Raw genomic sequence first — 24,321 nt, 5'->3', positions numbered from 1 at the left:
CACTGAAGGAGATAAACCCATAAAATTGAGGTCTTTAAAGTCTAGCCTAAATGCTTTGAAAAACTTAAGTGAGAATTGGAAATTATATTGTCAGAGAATTATATAATGCAGGGACATTTGGCATGATATACAGAGATTAGTCTTGCCAGTAAGTAATGAAATAGTCAAGAAGTGAGGGGGAAACAGCTCAAAGATCATTGTGATGAGGGCTGAGCACAGATATGTCAGGCTGTATGGAAGTACACCTCAGCTGCAAGGGATGGCAAGTCACTGTCATGATGAATAAGGAATATGTAAGGGACAGAGCCACACTTGCGCTGATTGTTCTAGAATGCATGGAGCCATGTTCCAAATTAGAGTTTAATAGTTAAGGTGAGATGCCAGGGGATATGAAAAGAAGTGAAGTTGACAGAGAAATGTACTACTCATGCAGTGACAAGAAGTTCAAAAATGACATAATGACTTCTTTGTCTTCAGAATTGTTCTCAAGCTTTTCCTAGGCAAGAGTGTATCAGCATTTGCATTATCGTTTATATGGTAGACTTGTTAGGAGATTTAATTAAATATAATTTGATCAGCCAGTGGGCTAGCATTATGTCTTATTTTCAGACTCATTGGGGCAATCTTCAGTACAGAATGATGTCACTGTGAGTTTAAATTGAAAATGTTTTGTTAATTCTAATCCCTGGAAATTATTGTGAAATTTCACAGTTTATTTCACATAAAATATATCTTAAATACTAAGTATCAGATTTCATGTAGTAAATTAAGAAAAGTGTATATCATATGTAATCATAGAAAACGTTCTTCAGTACTATACTGAAGATCTACTGTTTGAAAGTAGTACAATACATTTTTCTGCTCCCATATCAGTGTCAAGGGACTGGTAAGAATTCTTACATAAAATATGAGTGTATTAGTTTAAATAAATTATTTACAAAATTACTCTAAATTTTATTTCTTACACATTCCTTGATGTACAAACTAGGGACTTGAAAATAACCATTATGAGAAAGGTCAAAGACCAAAAAAGAGGATAAAAATAAATATAATAATGAAATCCATGAAAATACAAGCAGCTGAATAAAGTGAAGAAAGTGGGTCAAGATATGAAAGGTGATATGAAATCACTGAAGAAAATTAAAACTGAGGTTGAATTGGAAATGAAAAATTTAGAAATTTGAGCAGAAACTTCACAGGTAGGCCTCATGAATAGAGAACAGAGATGGAAGAGAGAATTTAAAGCATTGAAGATAAGATAGAGATGGATACTTCAGTTCAAAAAATGTTAAAGTATGAAAAATATCCAGGGACAAAACATCCAGAAAATTTAGAGAACTATAAAAAATGTCAAGTATATGATTAATATAGAAAGGAACATAAACCAAAGTTAAAGGGACATGATTTTTTTCTTCAAAATTAAAGGAAATATCCCAAATCTGAGAAATTAAATCAAGGTACATACAGAACATCAAAAAGAAAGAACGTAAAAATAAATTCCCCATGACATATAATAATTACTACACTAAACGTACCGGTCAAAGAAAGAATATTAAAAGCTGGAAGAGAAAAGTCCCAAGTAAAATATGAAGGCAGACTCATTAGAATAACACCTGACTTCTAAGGGGAGACTTTAAAATCCGGAAGGGCCTGGACAGATGTTCTACAATCTCTAAGAAGTCACAGATGTGAGGTTAGACTACTATACTCAGAAAAACTTTTGAATTCAATAGATGAAAAAAGAAGTTCTTTTACTGTTGAGAATAGTTGTAGCTACCCTGAGTTTTTTGTTATTACAGATGAATTTGAGAATTGCTCTTTCAAACTCTATGAAGAACTGAGTTGGGATTTTGATGGGGATTGCATTGAATCTGTACATTGCTTTTGGCAAGATGGCCATTTTTACTATATTAATCCTGCCAATCCACAATCACGGAAGATTTTTCCATTTTCTGAGGTCCTTCTTCAGAGACCTGAAGTTCTTTTCATACAGTTCTTTCACTTGTTTGGTTAGAGTCACCCCAAGGTACTTTATACTGTTTGTAGTTATTGTGAAGGGTGTCATTCCCTAATTTCTTTCTCAGCCTGCTTATCCTTTGAGTATAGGAAGGCTCCTGATTTGCTTGAGTTGATTTAATAACCAGCCACTTTGGTGAAGCTATTTATCAGCTGTAGGAGTTCTCTGGTGGGGTTTTCTTGATCACTTATATACAGTATCATATCATCTACAAATAGTGATAATTTGACTTCTTCCTTTGGCATTTGTATCCCTTTGACCTCCTTATGTTGTACAATTGCTCTAGGTAGAACTTCAAATACTATATTGAAAAGATATGAAGAGAGCAGGCAGCCTTATCTAGTCCCTGGATTAGTGGGATTGCTTCAAGTTTTTCTCCATTTGATGTTGGTTACTGGTTTACTGTTTATTGCTTTTACTATGTTTAGGTATGGGCCTAGATTTCCTGCTCTTTCCAAGACTTTTAGCATGAAAGGATGCTGAATTTTGTCAAGTGATTTTTTTTTCAGCATCTAATGAAATGACCATGTGGTTTTTTCTTTGAGTTTGTTTATGTAGTGGATTGCATTGATGGATTTCCATATATTGCATCACTGGGATGAACCCTACTTGATCATGGTGCCTGATTGTCTTGATGTTTTCTTGGATTTGGTTGGCAAGAATTTTATTGAATATTTTTCATCAATATTCATAAGAGAAATTGGCCTGAAGTTTTCTTTCTTTGTTCAATCTTTGTGTCATTTTGTTATCAGCATAATAGTGTCTTCATAGAACGAGTTGGGTAGTGTTCCTTCTGTTTCTATTTTGTGGAATAGTTTAAAGAGTATTGGTATTAGGTCTTCTTTGACGATCTGATAGAATTCTGGACTAAAACCTGTGCTTTTTTTTTGGTTGGAAGACTTTCTATGACCCCTTCTATTACTTTAGTGGTTATGGTACTGTTTAGATGATCTATTTGATCCTGAGTTGATTTTGATATTTGGTATCTGTCTAAGAAATTTTCCATTTCCTCCAAATTTTCTAGTTATGTTGAGTATAGGTTTTTGTAGAAGGATTTGATGATTTTTTTGAATTTCCTGTTTTTGTTGTTATAGCTCCCTTTTCATTTCTCATTTTGTTAATTTGGATACTGTCTCTGTGCCCTCTGGTTAGTCTGGCTAAGGGTTTATCTTTATTGTTGATTTTCTCAAAGCACTAGCTCCTGGTTTTGTTGTTTATTTGTATAGTTCTTTTTGTTTCTACTTGGTTGATTTCAGACCTGAGTTTGATGACTTCCTGCCTTCTACTCCTCTTGGGTATATTAGCTTCTTTCTGTTCTAAAGCTTTTAGGTGTGCTGTTAAGCTTATAGTGTATGCTTTCTCCAATTTTTTTGGAGACACACAGAGTTATGAGGTTTCCTCTTAGCACTGCTTTCATTGATTCCCATAAATTTGGGTATGCTGTGCCTTCATTTTCATTAAATTCTAATAAGTCTTTGATTTCTTTCCTTAGTTCTTCCTTCACCAAGGTATCATTTAATAGAACATTGTTCAGCTTCCATGTTTATGTGGGCTTTCTGCTGTTTTTGTTGCTATTGAAAACCACTCTTACACCATAATGATCTGATAGGTGCCATGGGATTAGTTCAATCTTCTTATATCTGTTGAGGTCAGTTTTGTAACGAGTTATATGGTCAATTTTAGAGAAGTTACCATGAGGTTCTAAGAATAAGGTATATTCTTTTGATTTAGGATAAAATGTTGTGTGTGTGTGTGTGTGTGTGTGTGTGTGTGTGTTTCGATATATATATTTCAATATATATGTTTCAATATATATTTCATTTGGTCCAAAACTTCAGTTAGTTTCTCTGTGTCTCTCTTTTACTCTGTTTAGTTTGTGTATCCCTGACAGTCCATTGAGGAGAGCAGAGTGTTGAAGTCAACCACAATTATTGTGTGAGGAGCAATGTGTGCTTTGAGCTTTAGTAAAGGTTCTTTCATGAATGAGGATGCCCTTACATTTGGAGCATAGATGTTCAGAATTGAGTTCTTCTTCATGGATTTTTCCTTTGATGCATATGATGTTTCCTTTTGTGTCTTTTGTTATTACTTTTGGTTGAAACTCAATTTTATCCAATATTAGAATGGCTACTCTAGCTTGTTTTCTGGAACCACTTGCATGGAAAATTGTTTTCCAGCTTTTTCCTCTGAGGTAGTGTTTGTCTATGACACTGAGGTGTGTTTTCTGTATGCAGCAAAAGGTTGGGCCTTGTTTGTGTATCCGGACTTTAGTCTATGCCTTTTTATTGGTGAATTGAATCTATTGATGTTAAGAGATATTAATGAGTAGTGGTTGTTGCCTCCTATTATTTTTTATATAATATTTATGTTTGTGTGTTTGTCTTCTTTTGGGTTTGTTGAAAGAATATTATTTTCTTGCTTTTTCTAGAGTGTGATTTCCTTCCTTTTGTTAGTGTTTTCAATTCATTATCCTTTGAAGGGCTGTATTTGTGCAAAGATACTGTATAAATTTGTTTGGGTCATGGAATATCTCATCTATGGTAATTGAGATGTTTGCTGGGTATTGCAGCCTTGGTTGGCAATTGTTTTCCCTTAGGGTCTGTATCACATCTGTCCTGGCTCTTCTGGCTTTCATAATCTCTGATGAGAACTCTGGTGTAATTCTGATAGGTCTACCTTTATATGTTACTTGACCCTTTTCCCTTACTGCTTTTAATATTCTTTCTTTGTTTATTGCATTTGGCATTTTAATTTGATGGGAGGTATTTCTTTTCTGGTCATATCTATTTGGAATTCCTTAGGCTTCTTGTGTGTTCATGGGCATCTCTTTCATTAGGTTAGGGAAATCTTCTATAATTTTGTTGAAGACATTTACTGGCCCTTTAAGTTGAAAATCTTCACTTTCTTCTTTACCTATAATCCTTAGGTTTGGTCTTCCCATTTTGTCCTGGATTTCCTGGATGTTTGGAGTCAAGAATTTTTTTGCATTTTGCATTTTCTTTGATTGTTGTGCCAATGCTTTTTATTGTTTCTTTTGCATCTGAGATTCTCTCTTCTTTTTCTTGTATTCTGTTATTGATGCTTGCATCCATGACTCCTGACTTCTTTCCTACATTTTCTATGTCCTGAGTTGTTTCCTTTCTGATTTCTTTATTGTTTCTATCTCCATTTTTAGGTCCAGGATGGTTTTGTTCAATTCCTTCACTTGCTATGTTGTGTTTTCCTGTAGTTCTTTAAGGGCTTCTCCCTGTTTACTTGTGTTCTCCTGTATCTCCTTAAGGGAATTATTTATGTCCTTCTTGATGCTTTCTATCAGCATCATGAGCTGTGATTTTAAATCCAAATCTTGCTTTTCTGGTGTGTTGGGGTATCCAGGACTTGGTGTTGTGGGAGAGTTGGGCTTGGATTGTGCCGTATTGCCTTGATTTCTGTTAGTAAAGTCCCTACATTTGCCTTTTGCCATCTGGTTATCTCAGTTGTTCCTACTGCCACTGGCTGGAGCTTGTACCTCCTGCGTTCCTGCAAGGCTGTCTCAGCATCACTGGGTGACCAGTTCTCCCTTGGCACAGAGTACTGTAGGACTGCAGAGCTCCTGGGTGCAGATGGGACCCTAGAGAACCAATTCCCAAGTGAGCTTACCTTGAGTTGTTCCCTGGATTCCTGGCTATAACAGCCTGCTCAGTTGCAGGAGTGAAGATGGTGACCTTACTTCTAACTGTGGGACTCCCTGCATGGCAGATGTCCCCTGGCAGGATAGGTGCACAGATGGCTGTGGGCTGTGGCCTGGCCCTCATGTGTGCTTGCAAGCTTGTCTCAGAATTCCTGGGTGACAAGCTCTCCCTTGGCACAGAGTGCTGTAGGACTGCAGAGCTCCTGGGTGCAGGTGGGGCCCTAGAGGACCAAGTCCCAAGTGATATTACACTCTGGTGTTCCCTGAGTTCCTGGCTGCACTTGTCTGCTCAGTCACTGGAGCAAAAATGGCAACTATCAGTAAACACTCAACCAAAAGCTAGAGGTACATCCCCCAAAAAATGCAATCATAGATTTAAAATTACAAAATATTTTTATTTTTGAGAAATAATAAATCAATTTATATTAGTCTTATATGTAGATTTATATTAGATTGTAAGAATATTTCCAATGATTTGTATTCTCGGAGAAGCATTTCATGCTTCACAGATGCAAATATCAAAGACAAAAATACTGCTTGAATTCATTTCTCCCCTTCAGGATGCATTTTACAAATGTACAATCATTCCTATTATGAGTTAAGAATTTCAAACAAGGACATCATTGTATAATATAATTCAATATATCTTAGAAAAATGCCATTGTTGCTTAAGAAATAAAAGACAAAGAGCATTTTGACAAAATATATAATTTATATGCATATTTATGACAAGTTTAATAACACCAATAATGAATATATATAAAGACAACATACCACATATACACACACACACACAAATAAAAGTCTGAGAATGTACCTAAATTTCCAAGTTAGTTAATTATAAATGTCATGTTGAGGTACATATAATAGCAGATATTGCATATTATTTTTAACTAGATTTTAATCTGAAAAATCTACAAAGAGATTGAAGCCAGTTTCTTTAAAATGGCCTAGAAGATCTAAATTCCTGTGAAGTTTGTTCAGGTTAGCACAAATGTGATAGAATTTAAAATATGAAAATATTCCAATGGAAAATGTGTTAAAATTTCTATAGCTTACAATGACTCTATGATGGAGTTGTCTTCACTCTGTTTTAACTTATGTTGTTATCTCAACTGGGGCTCAGTTGGCAATGATAGGTAGGCACTATGTTTTTACTACAGATTAGAGTTCCAGATACTGAAAAATGTCATCTGAAAAGTACTGATTCGAGAAAAGATGCTATTAAAAATAACTACTCAATACATTTTCAAAGTAAAACAAATAAAAACCCATGTGTATTCAAGCAGGACATGAAGTCCCTAATTATTGTGACAATGATAAAGCAAAAATCCAGTTTACATATCATGATTGCTAAGCTCACACAACAGACTTTTATTAACTGTCCAATACTGCTTTTCTCATAAACTCACAAGCTTAAGAGATTTGTGGCACATTTTTTATGAAGCTGACTTTTTCATTGAAAAGAATTCATCACATTTTATCTCTTATTTGCATTTGAGAGATGAAAAAGTCAAGTCAATAGGATATCATTGGAGAGACAAAATTGACTAAATATCTGACTATTGGTAAAGTGTAGGAAATACGGATTCTACTAACATCAACGCAAAATCACTAAAGAAAAATCTTCTTAACTAGTTCTTTTTATTCGTCTTGTTAATAAAAACTGGTCATAGAATCCAAATGTACATTGTATCTGAATGTATAAATTAAGTGACTTACTGTCTAATTAATGCAATAATAATATTCATGTGTGAGTATATATAAATAATAATTAACAAAGTGAAGACTAATTATTGACAATGTTTGGATATGGTATTGGATGCTCTACAGACTTAAATAATAAGATATCATAAAAATTCAAAAGTATACTGAAAATAATATAGTACCTTGAGCATGGGGCCCAAACTGAAATATAGATATGAAGAAAGAGTATGTATTTTGTGAAACATGGCAAAAGCTTCACAGATGCCTGGAAAAATTGCAATGGTAGACTGTCTTGTACTTAAACAATCTTAAGAAATTAGACTTGAAAAAATTACTTGGAAAGACATTATAAACCATTTATAAAACCTTATACCTCAAATATGTCATGCCTTCAAGATGTGCAGGGACAAAGATGGACAAGGGATCGAGGGAACAGAAATGAATTATTCGGCCAACTTGAGACTCATTCTGTGAGAGAGAGCCAACCCCTGACACTATTAATGATACTCTGCTATGATTGCAGACAGGATCCTAGAATAAGTGACTCTTTAGAAGCTTCATCCTCTACAGTAGCTGACAGAGGAAGATGCAGAGACCCACAGTTAAACATCAAGAGAGCTTGGGGAGTCTTGCTGAAGTGTTGGACATAGATTGAAGGAGTTGAAAAGTTCAAAGACACCATAAGAAGACCTACATAGCCAACTAATCTGGGACCATGGGGGTTCAAAGAGACTGAACCACCAACCAAAGAGCATGCAACTGGTAGGCCTAGGGCTCTCTACACGTTTCTAGCAGATTTGCAGCTTGGATCTTCAAGTAGATGCCCTAATAATTGGAGCATGAGATAGATGCCTCTGACTCTGTGGTCTGACACTGGATCCTTTACTCCTATCTAAACTGTCTTTTCAGGCCTCGGTGGAAGAGGATAACATTGTCCTACTGTGACTTGATGTCTGAGGGCAAAATGGTATCCAAGAAGGGCTTCCCCTTCTCTGAGGAAAAGGAGAGAGTAATAGGAGAAGGGATTTGTGAGTGTGAGACTAGGAGGAAAGAATGGTGTGGCTACAATCAGAAAGTAAATTGGACAAATTAATTAATGAAAAGAAAAGAAAACTAAAAGTAGTTTTTAAAACAAGGAAACTAGTAGTTTCAGTAACTACTAAAAGTAGTTTAGTGAATTAGAAAGTATCTTATAGCTGTGCACAATTAAGCAACAAGTTTACGAGGGAACCTCAAAGAGTAGGGGAACCCTAATATTATGGGATGCATGGTCAAGATTTGATTTATATAAAATCAGTAACATCAGAAACAAATATGAGGCTTGGAACACAAAACATTAAAATGATCTCATAAATAGGGTAGATAAACTTGAAGATGGTTTTGACAGAGAGTTATTATTTTTACCTATAATAACCATGAGAGTTATAAGAAAAATATTTTAAATTAAGCCCCCAGAGCTCCTGGGGACTGGACCACCAACTAAAGAGTACACATGGAGGTACTCATGGCTCTGGCTGCATATGTCCCAACACATAAACCTTTTGACCCCCACATCTGCGACCCTTTGAGTAGTCACAAAAACTGGTGGCTAAATTACAGGCTTAACTTTCTCTTTCCTTATAAAGGGACTGTCCAGGAGGCACCTGGAATTCCTCTTCATGTAAATGATGCATTCTCAGCACCTCAGCCAAAGCCAATGATATCCTCTCATCTGGAAAACCCCTATGTACTCCTCAAGGTTTATATAGCTTTTGTGTACCCCCAATAAGAAAGCTGTTTCATTGAAAAGTGTCTTGAAGAAGGATGTGTTGTGCCCACCACATTTCTGACACACATACAAAGACACACACAGTGAGTGGGTATTCAGTGCTGATTTTCTGAATTCCTGGCTAAGTCACCTGGCCAAATTTAGTGTCATTGCTTCCAGTCTAGCTCTGTGAGCCTATTCACCCCAAGGGCAGAAACAGACCCAGTCCAGCAGAAAAATCAGTTTCTCAAAAACACTAGAATTAACCCTTTTCCCACCTGTCCTTTCTGCTGGGGCAAAATCTTGTCAGCTCTGCCACAGTGAAGACACCATTTCCTGATACATCCTAGAGAATCAGCTGCACTCAGGACATTTGGTAAGAATCCTATCCCGCATGTGGAGCCCCAGAACTCCTGCTAGGGGTCCAGCAGGACTTGCTTACCAGCAACCACCAAAACCCTTGCCTTGCTGAATAGGACTCTCCTTCCATTCCTTATGCCCTTTTCCCTTACCTGTTCTTTCTGCTGAGGCAGACTCTTGCCAGTTCTGCCACAGTAAAAAAAAACATTTCCTGATACATCCTAGAGAACCAGCTGCACTCAGGGCATTTGAGAACCAGCTGCACTCAAGGCATTTTGAGTGCAGAGAGGCCTGGAAACACAGTACAGGATATCCATGAGAAGCAGGGAGATCGCTAACCTCTCAGGTCTGTGGAGAGACCTGAGAGCACACAAACACCACCACAGGAGAGCTGGCCTTCCAGGTATGTCCTACATATCTGTGTGCACAGAGAGAATGGAAATCCCAGATGTATAGATACACAGCCTTGCAGGAGAGATAAACCACAGTTAGAGACAGCAAGACTAGCTAACTCCAGAGATAATGAGATGGAAAAGGGCAAACATAAGAATATTATCAACAGAAACCAAGGCAACATGGCACCATCTGAACCCAGTTCTCCCACAATAGCAAGTCCTGGATACCTCCAACATACCTCCAAAGCAAGAGTTGAATTTAAAATCCTATCTCATTACGCTGATAGCAATTTCAAGAAGGACATAAATAATTCACTTAAAGAAATACAGGAGAACATGGATCAACAGGTAGACATCCTTAAATAAGAAACACAAAAATCCCTTAAAGAATTTCAGGAAAACACAAATGAAGGAAGTGAACAAATCCATCCAGGATCAAAAAATGAAAAGTGGAAAGAAAGAAATCACAAAGGGAAACAAATCTGGAGATAGAAGACCTTGGTAAGAAATCAGGAGTCTTAGATGGAAGCATCACCAACAGAATACAAGAGATAGAAGAAAGAATATCAGGTGCTGAAGATACCATAGAAAATATTGACTCATCAGTCAAAGAAAATGCAAAATACACAAAGCTTGTAATTCAAATCATCCAGGAAATCCAGGACACAAGGAATAAACCAAACCTAAGGATTATACATATAGAAGAGAGAGAATTGCAACATAGAGAGCAAGTAAATATCTTCAACAAAATTATAGAAGAAAACTTATCTAACATAAAGAAAGAAATGCCCATTAACATATAAGAAGCCTACAGAACTCCAAACAGACTGGACCCAAACAGAAATTCTTCACATCACATAATAATCAAAATACAAAATGCACTAAACAAAGAAAGAATATTAAAAGCAGTAAGGGAAAAGGGTCAAGTAAGATATAAAGATAGATCTATCAGAATTACACCAGACTTCTCACCAGAAACTGTAAAAGCTAGAAGATCCTGGGCAGATATCTTACAGACCAAAAGGGAACATGAATCTCAGCCCAGGCTATTATACACAGCAAACAATACATTCCATGACAAAATCAAAATTATAAAATTTCTTTCCACAAACCCAGCTCTACAAAGGATAATGGGAGGAAAATACCAAAACCAGGAGGGAAACTATACCCTAGAAAAAGAAATAAAGTAATCTTCTTTCAACAAACCCTAAAGAAGATAACCACACAAACATAAAAATTACATAAAAAATAACAGGAAATAACAATCACTTTTCCCTAATATCTCCTAACAAAACTGGACTCCATTCCCCAATAAAAATACATAGATTATCAGTCTGGACAAATAAACGGAGCCCAACATTTTGCAGCACACAAGAAACTCACCTCAGTGACAAAGACAGGCACTACATCAGAGTCAAAGGCTGGAAAACAATTTTACAAGCAATTGGTCCCAAGAAACAAGCTGGAATGGCCATTTTAATATCCGATAAAATTTATCAAAAAAGATAAGGAGGGTCACTTTATACTGGTATGGAACACAATAAAAGCAGTGCTAAGAGGAAAACTCATAGCTCGGAGTGCCTCCAAAAAGAAAATGGAGAGAGCTTACACAAACAGCTTGACAGTGCACTTGAAAACTCTAGAACAAAAGGAAGCAAATACTACCAAGAGGAGTAGACAGCAGGAAATAATCAAACTCAGGGCAGAAATCAAGCAAATAGAAACAAAAAGAACTATACAACGAATCAACAAAAAAAGGAGCTGGTTCATTGAGAAAATCAACAAGATAGATAAACCCTCAGCCAGACTAACCAGAGGGCCCAGAGTCACGACCCAAATTAATAAAATCAAAAATGAAAAGGAAGATATAACAAAAGAAACTGTGGAAATTAAAAAAAAAATCATATCCTTGTACAAAAGCTTACACTCAACAAAATTTGAAAATCTGGATGAAATGGGAATTTTTCTAGACACATACCAGGTGCCAATGTTAAAACAGGATCAGATAAACCATCTAAATATTCCCATAAGTCCTGAGGAATTAGAAGCAGTTGTTAATCATTTCCCAACCAAAGAAAAGCCCAGGACCAGATGGCTTTAGTTGGGAATTCTATCAGATCTTCAAAGAAGACCTAATACTAATACTCTTCAAACTATTCCAAAAAGTATAAACACAAGGAACACTACTCAATTCACTTTAGGGAGCCACAATAATGCTTATACCTAAACTAAACAAAGACCAAACAAGGAAGGGGAACTTCAGACCAATCTCCCTCATGAACATTGATATAAAAATACTGAACAAAATCCTGGCCAACAGAATCCAAGAATGCATCAAAACTATAATTCATCACAATAAGGTAGGCATCATCCAAGGGATGCAGGGATGGTTATATTGAATTCCATCAATGTAATCCATGACATAAACAAACTCAAAGAAAATACCACATGGTTATGTTATTAGATGCAAAAAACACTTTTTATAAAATCCAGCATCCCTTCATGATAAAAGTCTTGGAGAGATTAGGAATTCAAGGCCCATACCTAAACATAGTGATAGCAATATACAGCAAACCTGTAGCCAATATCAAAGTAAATGGAGAGAAACTTGCAATCTCACTGAAATCGGAGACCAGACAAGGCTGCACAGTCTCTCCCTATCTGTTCACTCTAGTACTTGAATTCCTGTCCAGAGTAATTAGACAACAAAAAGAGGTCAAAAGTATACAAATTAGAAAGAAAGAAGTCAAAATATCACTATTTGCAGATGATATGATCATATAGTTAATCAACCCCCAAAATTCCACCAGACAACTACTGAAGTTGATAAGCAACTTCAGCAAAGTGGCTGAATATAAATTTAACTCAGACAAATCATTAGCCCTCCTCTACTCAAAGGATAAACAAGCTGAGAAAAAAATTAGGGAAATGACACTCTTCACAATAGTCACAAATATTACATACCTTGGTATGACTCTAATCAAGCAAGTGAAAGAACTATATGACAACAACTTCAAGCCTCTGAATAAGAAATCGAAGATCTCAGAAGAGGGAAAGATCTCCCATGCTCATGGATTGGCAGGATTAATATAGTAAAAAGGACCATCTTGCTGAAAGCAATCTACAGATTCAATTCAATCCCCATCAAAATTCCAAATCAATTCTTTGTAGAGCTAGAAAGAACAATTTTCAACTACTTCTGGAATAACATAAAACCCAGGATGGTGAAAACTATTCTCAGCTGTAAAAGAACATCTGGTGGAATCACCATCCCTGGGCTCAAGCTACACTACAGAGCAATAGTCATAAAAACTTTATGATATCGGTAGAGACACAGGTAGGAAGACCAATGGAATAAAATTGAAGACCCAGAAATGTACCTATCAAGGTACCTATGGTCCCTTGATATTTGATGAAGGAGGTAAAAACGTCCAATGGAAAGCAAACAGCATTTTTTAACAAATGGTGTTGGATCAACTGGAAGTCAGCAAGCAGAAAAATACAAATTGAGCCATTCTTATCTCCTTGTACAAAGCTCAAGTCTAAGTGGATCAAGGATTCACATAAGACCAGAAACATTAAAGCTTATAGAGGAGAATGTGGGGACGAGCCTTAAACACATGGGCATAGGGGAACATTTCCTGAATAGAACACCAGTGGTTTATGGTCCGAGAACAAGAATCAACAAATGAGGTCTCATAAAACTGCAAAGCTTCTATAAGGCAAAGGACACTCTCAATAGGACAAAATGGGAACCAACAGATTGGGAAATGATCTTTACCCATCCTACATCCGACAGAGGGCTAATATCCAATATATACAAAGAACTCAAGAAGTTAGATTCCAGAGAGTCAAATAAACCTGTTGAAAAACGGGGTACAGAGCTAAACAGAGAATTCCCAACTGAGGAAACTCGAGTGGCTGTGAAGCACCTAAAGAAATGTTCAGCATTCTTAGTTATCAGGGAAATGCAAATCAAAACAATCCTGAGATTCCACCTTACACCCATTAGAATGACTAAGATGAAAAACTCAGGGGACAACAGATGCTGGCAAGGATGGGGAGTAAAAGATACAGTTCTCCATTTCTAGTGATATTATAAACTGGTAAATCTATTATGGAAATAAGTTTGGCCTTTCCTCAGAAAATTAGAAATAGTACTACCTGAGGACCCAGCTATACTACTCATGGGCATACACCCCATGCTCCAACATGTAATAAGGACACATGCTCCACTATGTTCATAGCAGCCTTATTTACAATAGGCAGAATCTGAATAGAACCCAGATGTCCTTCAACAGAGGAATGGATACAGAAAATGTGGTATATCTATATAATGGAGTACTATTAAGCTATTAAAAACAATGAATTCATGAAATTTGTAGACAAATGGATGGAACTAGAAAGTGTCATCCTGAGTGAGGTAACACAATGACAAAAGAATACACATAGTATGCATTCATTGATAAGTGGATATTAGCTCAAAAGCTCAAAATAAACAAGTCACAATTCATAGACCACATGAAGCTCAAGAAGGAGGACCAAAGTGTAGATGCTTTTGTTTAACAAAATACACAGGGGAGCAATTATGGAGACAAAGTGTAGAGCAGAAACTGAAGGAAAGGCCACCCAGAGACTGTCCTATCTGGGGATTTATCCTATAAACAGTCACCAAACCCTGACACTATTATGGATGACAAGAAGTGCAAGCTGAAAGGACCTGTTATGGTTATCTTCTGAGGGACCCTGCCAGATCCTTATAGATACAGGGGCAGATGCTAGCAGCTAACCATTGGACTGAGTGCTGGGTCCCCAATGGAAGAGTTGAAGGGAGCACTGGACAACTGAAGGGGTTTGCAGCCCCATGGGAAGAATGATGATGTTGGGCAACCAGACACTCCTGGGCTCCCAGGGACTAAGCCTTCAACCAAGCGGTAGACATAGTTCCAGCCAAAAGTGTGGTAAATGAATGCCTTTTAGGGTATCAGTGGGAGGAGAGGTTCTTTATACTATGAAGGCTCAGTAGATACCCCAGCATGGGGAAATCGAGGGGGGTAAGTAGGAGTGGGTTAGGTGGAGGGGCATATTCTTGGAGGCATGGTGTAGGAGGATGGGTTGGGAGTTTTCTGGGAGGAGGAAAACCAGGAAAGTGTATAACATTTGAAATGCAAATGAATAATATATTCAATCAAAATTTTTTAAAAACCACTAAAATTAGAACTCCCACATGATCCAATTATACATAATCTAAGCACATACATAAAGGACCTTACATCCTATTACAAAGATACTTTCTCACCTATATTCACTGTTGATCTATTCACAATAGCTATGATATGGAATCAGCTTAGATGTCATACTGGTGAATAAGTAATAAACATGTGGTACATATGCAAAATGCAATTTTATTCAGCTGTAAAGAAAGATAAAATGATGGATGGCATTTTCAATTAAATGAATCAAAATAAGGAAATTGTTACTCTGTGTCAAGTAAGCCAGGACCAGAAAGACAAAAAACTTATCCAGATCTAAGCTTCAGATATTTTACTTTGTGTTTTTAACTTGAAATAGTGTGGAAGACAGCACATGAGAAATGGATCATTGGGGGAGAGAATGCATTAAGAGGAAAGAAATAATAGAAGATAGTTAAAATGAAAGCAGAAAGGTAAGCCAAGACAGGGAAGTTTAAGCAAGGAGAAGGATGTGGAAGATAAAGGAGTCTTGGAAGAATAGTAACCAAAATTAAAAAGCTGTATGGAAACCGCTCTTCCAACCTAATTCAAAATGTACTTGATGTAAATAGTAGAATCACATACTACAAAGGAACAATGTTATGGAAGAGTAAACAGTAATATGGAAATAAGACTAGAGAAATGAGAGTTAACTAGGATAGAGGTGAAGTAATTGAGACCAATGATGAAAGGAAGCATTATGGAGAGAGAGAGAGGGAGAAAGAGAGAGAGAGAGAGAGAGAGAGAGAGAGAGAGAGAGAGAGAGAGAGAGAGAGAGAGAGAGAGAGAGAGAGATTGTTAGCCTAAATCAATATCCTGTACTGTAAACTTTACTGCTCTCAGAAGACATAGGTTATTAGTAAAAAGCCCCAGTGTCGGGCATGATATATATCCTTCTGAGTGACTAGTCAGAAAAGCTGTGAAGTCACCAAAGTGGCATGCTGTTGCCATTGCTTTTAATTGTCCATCATAACTACATGGCAATAGTGTATTGCTGATTAACACATACATACTTTGCTTTTAGGACATAGAGATAAGTATGGTAGTACCAGAAAAATGTTATTCAGACCACTTGGGAAGAAAAGATAGCAATAGTTCTTCCCAAAAACCAGATGCTGAATGTTTCCATGTCAATGTGCTAGGAAAATGTATTCACAGCATAATTGTGGCAAGACTATTGTGGGACTTGAGACCTTATCCACAGGAGAAAATTTGTGCCTAATACTGTAAACTGGTCAAAGCCGTGTCTAGGATGTCATAGGCTGATAGAGAAACTTAACATTGTTGTTTTGCTAAATGATCTTTTATTTAAGAGTTGCCTTGATCATAACTATCCTTCACAGCAATAGAAAACTAAGACAGAACTTTCTCTGTCTCTGGTCACCTCTTTCTGTCTCTCTCTCTCTTTCTCTGTCTGTCTCTGACTCTGTCTGTCTCTGTCTCTCTGTCTCTCTGTCTCTCTGTCTCTCTCTCTCTCTCTCTCTCTCTCTCTCTCTCTCTCTCACACACACACACACACACACACACACACACATGCACACACACATGCACACACACACACACACAAACATCCTTTTAACCCTAAATAAAATTTATTTTTAATGACTGACATTGGAAAATTATGACCTTACTTTACATGTATTATTTGGAGCCTGATTTCAAAATGTAAATAATTTAGTACAGCCTTCCATTTTCCATTTCATTCTCTCTTTTTTTTTCTTTTTATTTTTTATTCGATATATTTTTTATTTACATTTCAAATGATTTCTCCTTTTCTGGCTCCCCACTACCCAAAAGTCCCATAAACCCTCTTCCCTCCCCCTGTTCCCCCATCCACCCCGTCCTACTTCCCTGTTCTGGTATTGCCTTATACAGCCACACTGAGTCTTTCCAGAACCAGGGACCACTCCTACGTTCTTCTTAGACATCATTTGATGTGTGGATTATGTTTTGGGTATTCCAATTTTCTAGGCTAATATCGACTTATTAGTGCATGCATACCATGATTGATCTTTTGAGACTGGGTTACCTTACTTAGTATGATGCACTCCAGCTCCATCCATTTGCCTAAGAATTTCATGAATTCATTGTTTCTAATGGCTGAATAGTACTCCATTTTGTATATATACCACATTTTTTGTATCCATTCCTCTGTTGAGGGATACCTGGGTTCTTTCCAGCTTATGGCTATTATAAATAGGGCTGCTATGAACATAGTGGAGCACATATCCTTATTACATGCTGGGGAATGCTCTGGGTATATGCCCAGAAGTGGTATAGCAGGATCCTCCAGAAGTGAGGTGCCCAGTTTTCTGAGGAACTGGCAGACTGATTTCCAGAGTGGTTTTACCAGCTTGCAATCCTACCAACAATGGAGAACTGTTCCTCTTTCCCCACATCTTCTCCAGCATCTGCCATTTCATCTTAGCCATTCTGACTGGTGTAAGGTGGAATCTCAGTGTTGTTTTGATTTGCATTTCCCTGATAACTAAGGATGCTGAACATTTCTTTTGGTGCTTTAGAGCCATTTGAGTTTCCTCAGTTGAAAATTCCCTGTTGAGCTCTGTACTCCATTTTTTAATAGGGTTATTTCATTTTCTGGAGACTAACGCCTTGAGTTCTTTGTATACATTGGATTTTAGCCCTCTATCAGATGTAGGGTTAGTAAAGATCTTTTCCCAACTTGTTGGTCACCATTTTTGTCCTATTGACTATGTCCTTTTTCCTTACAGAAGCTTTGCAGTTTCATGAGGTCCCATTTGTTTATTCTTGTTCTTTGAGCATAAGCTGTTTGTGTTGTGTTCAGAAACTTTTCCCCTGTGCGTATGTGTTTAAGGTTCGCCCCCACTTTCTCTTCTATAAGCTTCAGTGTGTCTGATTTTATGTGTAGATCTTTGATCCACTTTGACTGGAGCTTTGTACAAGGACATAAGAATGGGTTGATTTGCAATTTTCTGCATGCTGACCTCCAGTTGATCCAGCACCATTTGTTAAAAATGCTGTCTTTTTTCCACTGGATGTTTTTTGCTCCTTGGTTAAATGTCAAGTGACAGTACCTGTGTGGGTTCTTTTCTGGGTCTTCAATTCTATTCCATTGATCTTCCTGCCTGTCTGCATACCAGTACCAAACAATTTTTTATCACTATTGCTCTATAGTAGAGCTTGAGGTCAGGGATAGCGATTCCCCCAAAATATCTTTTGTTGTAGAGTATAGTCTTTGCTATACTGGGTTTTTTGTTATTCCAGATGAATTAGAGAATTGCTCTTTCTAGATCTATGAAGAATTAATCTGGAATTTTGATGGGGATTGCATTGAATCTGTAGATTGCTTTCAGTGAGATGGCCAATTTTACTATATTGATCCTGCCAATCCATGAACATGGGAAATCTTTCCATCTTCTGAGACTTTCTTCAATTTCTTTCTTTAGAGGCTTAAAGTTCTTGTCATATAGACCAATCACTTGTTTCGTCAGCATCAAACCTAGGTATGAAATATTATTTGGGACTATTGTGAAGGGTGTCATTTCCCAGATTTCTTTCTCAGCTAGTTTATCCTTTGAGTAGAGGAAGGCTACTGATTTGCTTGAGTTAATTTTTTTTTTTAAATTAGGTATATTCTTTATTTACACTGTGAAGGTTGTCCCCTTTCCTGGTTCTCCCTCCCCCCAAATCCCATAAGCCATCTCCCCTTGTCCAATCAACCACCCCCTGCCCCCCCACCCCCGACTTCCCTGTCCTGGTTTTCCTCTACACTACAGCATCAAGTCTTTCCAGGACCAAGGGCCAGAGCTCCCAGGAACAAACCATCAACTAAAGAGTACACATGGAGTCACACTTTTATTCTTTTTTTGGGGGGGGTATTTAATTTTTTTTATTCGATATAATTTATTTACATTTCAAATGATTTCTCCTTTTCTAGCCCCCCCACTCCCCGAAAGTCCCTTAAGCCCCCTTCTCTTCCCCTGTCCTCCCACCCACCCCTTCCCACTTCCACGTTCTGGTTTTGCCGAATACTGTTTCACTGAGTCTTTCCAGAACCAGGGGCCATGCTTGAGTTAATTTTATATCCAGCCACTTTGCTGAAGTTGTTTATCAGCTTTAGGATTTCTCTGGTGGAAGTCTTGGGGTTGCTTAAGTATACTATCATATCATCTGCAAATAGTGATAGTTTGACTTCTTCCTTTCCAATTTGTCTACTTTTGACCTCTTGTTGCTGCCTGATTGCTCTGGGTAGGACTTCAAGTACTATATTGAATAGGTAGGGGGAAAATGGGCAGCCTTGTCTGGTCCCTGATTTTAGTGGTATTGCCTCAAGTTTCTCTCCATTTAGTTTTATGCTGGCTACCAGTTTGCAGTATATTGCTTTCACTATGTTTAGGTATGGGCATTGGATTCCCAATCTCTCCAAGACTTTTATCATGAAGGGATGCTGAATTTTGTCAAATGCCTTTTCAGCTTCTAATAAAATGACCATGTGGTTTTTTTCCTTTAGTTTGCTTATGTAGTGAAATACATTGATGGATTTCCGTATATTGAACCATCCCTGCATCCCTGGGAGGAAGCCTACCTGATCATGGTGAATTATAGTTCTGATGCATTCTTGGATTCAGTTGGACAGGATTTTGTTCAGTATTTTTACATCAGTGTTCATGAGGGAGATTGGTCTGAAGTTCTCCTTCCTTGTTTGTTTTGTTTGGTTTAGGTATAAGTGTGATTGTGGCTTCATAGAATGAGTTGGGTAGTGTTCCTTGAGCTTCTATTTTGTGGAAAAGTTTGAAGAGTATCAGTATTAACCCTTCTTTGAAGATCTGATAGAATTCCCCGCTAAACCCATCTGGTCCTGGGCTTTTTTTTTTTTCTGGAAGGGAGACTATTAATGACTGCTTCTATTTCCTCAGGGCTTATGGGACTATTTAGATGGTTTATCTGATCCTGGTATGTATCTAGAAAGTTATACATTTCATCCAGGTTTCAAACTTTGTTGAGTATAAACTCTTGTGGTAGGATCTGATGATTTTTTTAATTTCCACAGTTTCTATTGTTACATCTCCCTTTTCATTTCTGATTTTATTAATTTGGATACTGTCTCCGTGCCCCCTGGTTAGTCTGCTAAGGGTTTATTGATTTTTTTCAAAAAATTAGCTCCTTGTTTTTTTGATTCTTTGTATAGCTCTTTTTGTTTCTGCTTGGTTGATTTTGGCTCTAAGTTTGATTATTTCCTGCTGTCTACTCCTCTTGGGGGTATTTGATTCCTTTTGTTCTAGAGCCTTCAAGTGCATGGTCAAGATGTGATTGTAAGATCTCTCCATTATCATTTTGGAGGCACACAGAGCTATGAGTTTTCCTCTTAGCACTGCTTTCATTGTGTCCCATAAATTTTGGTATGATGTGTCTTCATTTTCATTGAATTCTAAAATGTCTTTAATTTCTTTCTTTATTTCTTCCTTGACCAAGCTATCATTGAGAAGAGCATTGTTCAAAGTCCATGTGTATGTGTATTTTCCATTGCTTTTGTTTAAGCTTAAAACCAGCCTTAGGCCGTGGTGATCTGATAAGATACATGGAATAATTTCAATATTTTGCTATCTGTTGAGGCCTGTTTCGTGATCAATTATGTGGTCAATTTTGGAGAAGGTTCCATGAGGTGCTGAAAATAAGGTATATTCTTTTGCTTTAGAGTGGAATGTTCTATAAATATCTGTTATATCCAGTTGGTCCATGACTTCAGTTAATTTCACTGAATCTTTATTTCTGGTTCCATGACTTGAACATTTTTGACAGTGGGGTGTTGAAGTCTCCCACTGTTATTGTGTGGGATACAATGTGTGCTTCGGGCTTTAGTAAAGTTTCTTTTATGAATGTGGGTACCCTTGCATTTGGAGCAAATATGTTCACAATTGAGAGTTCAGCTTGGTAGACTCTTCCTTTGACCAGTATGAAGTGTCCCTCCTTATCTTTTTTGACAACTTTTGGTTGAAAGTCAATTTTATCTGATATAACAATGGCCACTCCAGCTTGTTTCTTGGGACCATTTGCTTGGAAAATTGTTTTCCATCCTTTGACTCTTAAACAGTGCCTGTCTTTGTCACTGAGGTAGGTTTTTTTGTATGCAGCAAAAGTTTGGGCCCTGTTTACATATCCAGTCCATTAGTCTATGTCTTTTTATAGGGGATTTGAGACCATTGATATTAAGAGATAATAAGGAAAAGTGATTGTTGCTTATTGTTTTCTTCTTAGTTAAAGGTTGCATTTTTATTGTATAGCTATCTTTTATTGGGTTTGATGAAAGAGTACCTTATTGATTTTTCTACAGTGTGGTTCACTGTCTTGTGTTGGTATTTTCCATCCATTATCCTTTGCAGGATTGGATTTGTGGAAAGATAATGTGTAAATTTGCTTTTGTCATGGAAAGTCTTGTTTTCACCATCTATGGTAATTGAAAGTTTTCCGGGGTATAGTAGTCTGGACTGACGTTTATATTCTCTTAGGGTCTGTATGACATCTGCCCAGGCTCTTCTGGCTTTCATAATTTCTGGTGAGAAGTCTGGTGTAATTCTGATATGTCTGCCTTTATATGTTACTTGACCTTTTTCTCTCACTGCTTTTAATATTCTTTCTTTGTTTAGTGCATTTGGTGTTTTGATTATTATGTGATGGGAGAAATTTCTGCTATGGTCCAATCTGTTCGGAGTTCTGTAGGCTTCCTGTATGTTCCTGGGCATCTCTTTCTTTAGGTTAGGGAAGTTTTCTTCTATAACTTTGTTGAAGATATTTAAGATGTAAATCCTCACTTTCTTCTATTCCTATAATCCTTAGGTTTGGTCTTCTCATTGTGTCCTGGATTTAGTGGATTTTTTGGGTTACAAGCTTTTTGCATTTTGCATTTTCTTTGACTGTTGAGTCAATGATTTCTATGGAATCTTCAGCATCTGAGATTCTTTATTCTATCTCTTGTATTCTGTTGTTGATGCTTTCATCTATGACTCCTGAATTCTTTCCAAGGTTTTCTATTTTCAGAGATGTCTCACTTTGTGATCTCTTTGTTGATTCTATTTCCAGGTTTAGATTCTGGATAGTTTTGTTCTGTTCCTTCACTTGTTTGTTTGTTTTTTCCTGAAATTCTTTGAGGAATTTTTGTGTTTCCTCTTTAAGGGCTTGTACCTGTTGATACATGTTCTCCTGTGTTTCTTTTAGGGATTTTAGTGATTCCTCTTTAAGGGTTTCTGCATGTTGACATAATTCTCTATAAAATTTTTGTATTGCCTCTTTAACGGCTTCAAACTGTTGACCCATATTCTCCCATATTTGTTTAAGAGATTTTTGTGTTTCCTCTTTAAGGGAATCTACCTTTTGATCTATATTCTCTTGTCTTTCTTTACAGGATTTTTGTGCTTCTACTTCTTGACCCATGTTCTCTTGTATTTCTATAAGGGAGTTTTTTATGTCCTTCCTGAAGTCCTCAATCAGCGATATGAGATGTGATTTTAAATCTGGTTCTTGCTTTTCTGATGTGATGGATTATGCGGGATTTGCTGTTGTGGGAGAGCTGGGTTCTGATGATGCCATGTTGCCTTGGTTTTTGTTGGTAATGATCTTGCATTTGCCTTTGGCCATCTCGTTATCTCTGGTGTTAGCTGGTCTTGCTGGCACAATCTTCTCTATCCTGCAGGCCTGTGTTTCTGTACTCCTGGGATTCTTTTTCTTTTCAATGCCCTCCAATCATCTGATTCTTTAGGAAATATCAGGCGATGGGGTCTCCCCTGTGGCAGACTTGGCAAGGGTCGAATATTCTGCTCCTGCCAATCTTGAAAGCCCTGCTCCTGTAGGTTCTCTAATGGCCTGTTCCTGTTGGTTCTCTAGAGAGTATAAGGACATGGTGTCCTTTCCATTCCAGATGTGGTGCTGGTTTCCCACATCTGACAGCAAGGGGTGGTGATGGGGGAAGAGAGGGGGCATAAGGGGTTGAAGGGAATTGGCAAACTGGAGGTTGCTGGGTAGTGAGTCCAAGAACAGAGGGTCTCCATGACTCTCTGTGTTGGGTGGTGATGCTTACCTAATACCCTGCTCCTGTTGGTTCTCTAGAGAGAATCAGGAAGTGGTGTCCTCTCCATGCCAGATGTGGCACAGGTCTTCCATATCCGAAGGCAAGGGGATGTGAAGGGAGATAAAGAGTTTCTAGATAACACATCATAAACCAGACATTTATGATGGCCATCTGTAAGGAAATAATAAAGATTCACATAATGATTCATTCATTTAAACAAATAAAACAAATAGAAGTCCCCATGTTTTTAAGAACAGATGTCATGCTTACCATTTGCAAACACTGTTGAGTCTGTGTCTCTTTGGTGTTGTTTCCTATCTGTTCTAGACTTCTCTTCTGTTTTTGCTCCAAGGCCTGATTTATTCTAGCAAACTATCCTGTCCTTTCTCTTAGTTGGTGTCAACTCTAGAAGATTATAAAGAAAAGGAGACAGAGAAAAAGAAGAGATCACTTATTTCCTCTAATTCCTTCTAAGTGTCATTAGGCTATGGTGTCAATTTGCTTTTTTTCCCCATACCTGGAATCTGGCACCTATATATCACCAGCCTAAAGTCCTGCACAATCCCTGTGGTTTCCCTGGTTTCATAGATACAGCCCTCTCAGTTTGTGTAATGCTTCTTATATATATATATATATGATTTCAGGGCTACCCATGTGGTACTGGATAATCAATTGGTGTTCTCTTCCTTATGGAAGACTAGTTCTCCTATTCACAGCATTCCTTAATTGTATATAATTCTTTGCTTAAGCTTGAGCCTCCATAGTCTTTCCTCTGTCCATTTGAGCATGACTATTGTTTGTTTTAATTTTTTTAATTTGATATATTTTTTATTTACATTTCAAATGATTTCCCCTTTTACTTTTTTTCTCTCTGTGCATTGATAGGTTGGAGTATGTGCATATGCCTTGGTGAATATGAGGATGTCAGAGGAAAAGGTGCAGGAGTCTGTATTTCCCTTGTTCCCTGTAGATCCTGGGGATGGAACTCACTCTCAAGGTTCAACAGCAAACACCTTAACCCTCCTCAGACATCTCACTAGGCTGAGGTCTATGTTTTTTCTGGTGCAAATAATAGACATGTATTTTCACTTGAGCCTACTAGAATTTTTTCCATTCTTAGTCTGAGCATCTAATATCCATGTGTAAGACC

General features: G+C 37.3%; 1 pseudogene; it reads right to left on the bottom strand.

Annotated features, from left to right (window-relative positions):
- Positions 1-224: 224 nt before the first annotated feature.
- Positions 225-24,321, bottom strand: part of LOC127664145 (tubulin beta-4A chain-like) — a 43,655-nt pseudogene continuing 19,558 nt past the window's right edge.

Source organism: Apodemus sylvaticus, chromosome 13, assembly GCF_947179515.1.
Source record: "Apodemus sylvaticus chromosome 13, mApoSyl1.1, whole genome shotgun sequence".
Taxonomy (NCBI): Eukaryota; Metazoa; Chordata; class Mammalia; order Rodentia; family Muridae; genus Apodemus; species Apodemus sylvaticus.
Note: the sequence above shows the minus strand (reverse complement) of the source record. Positions and strands in the feature narration are given on the sequence as shown.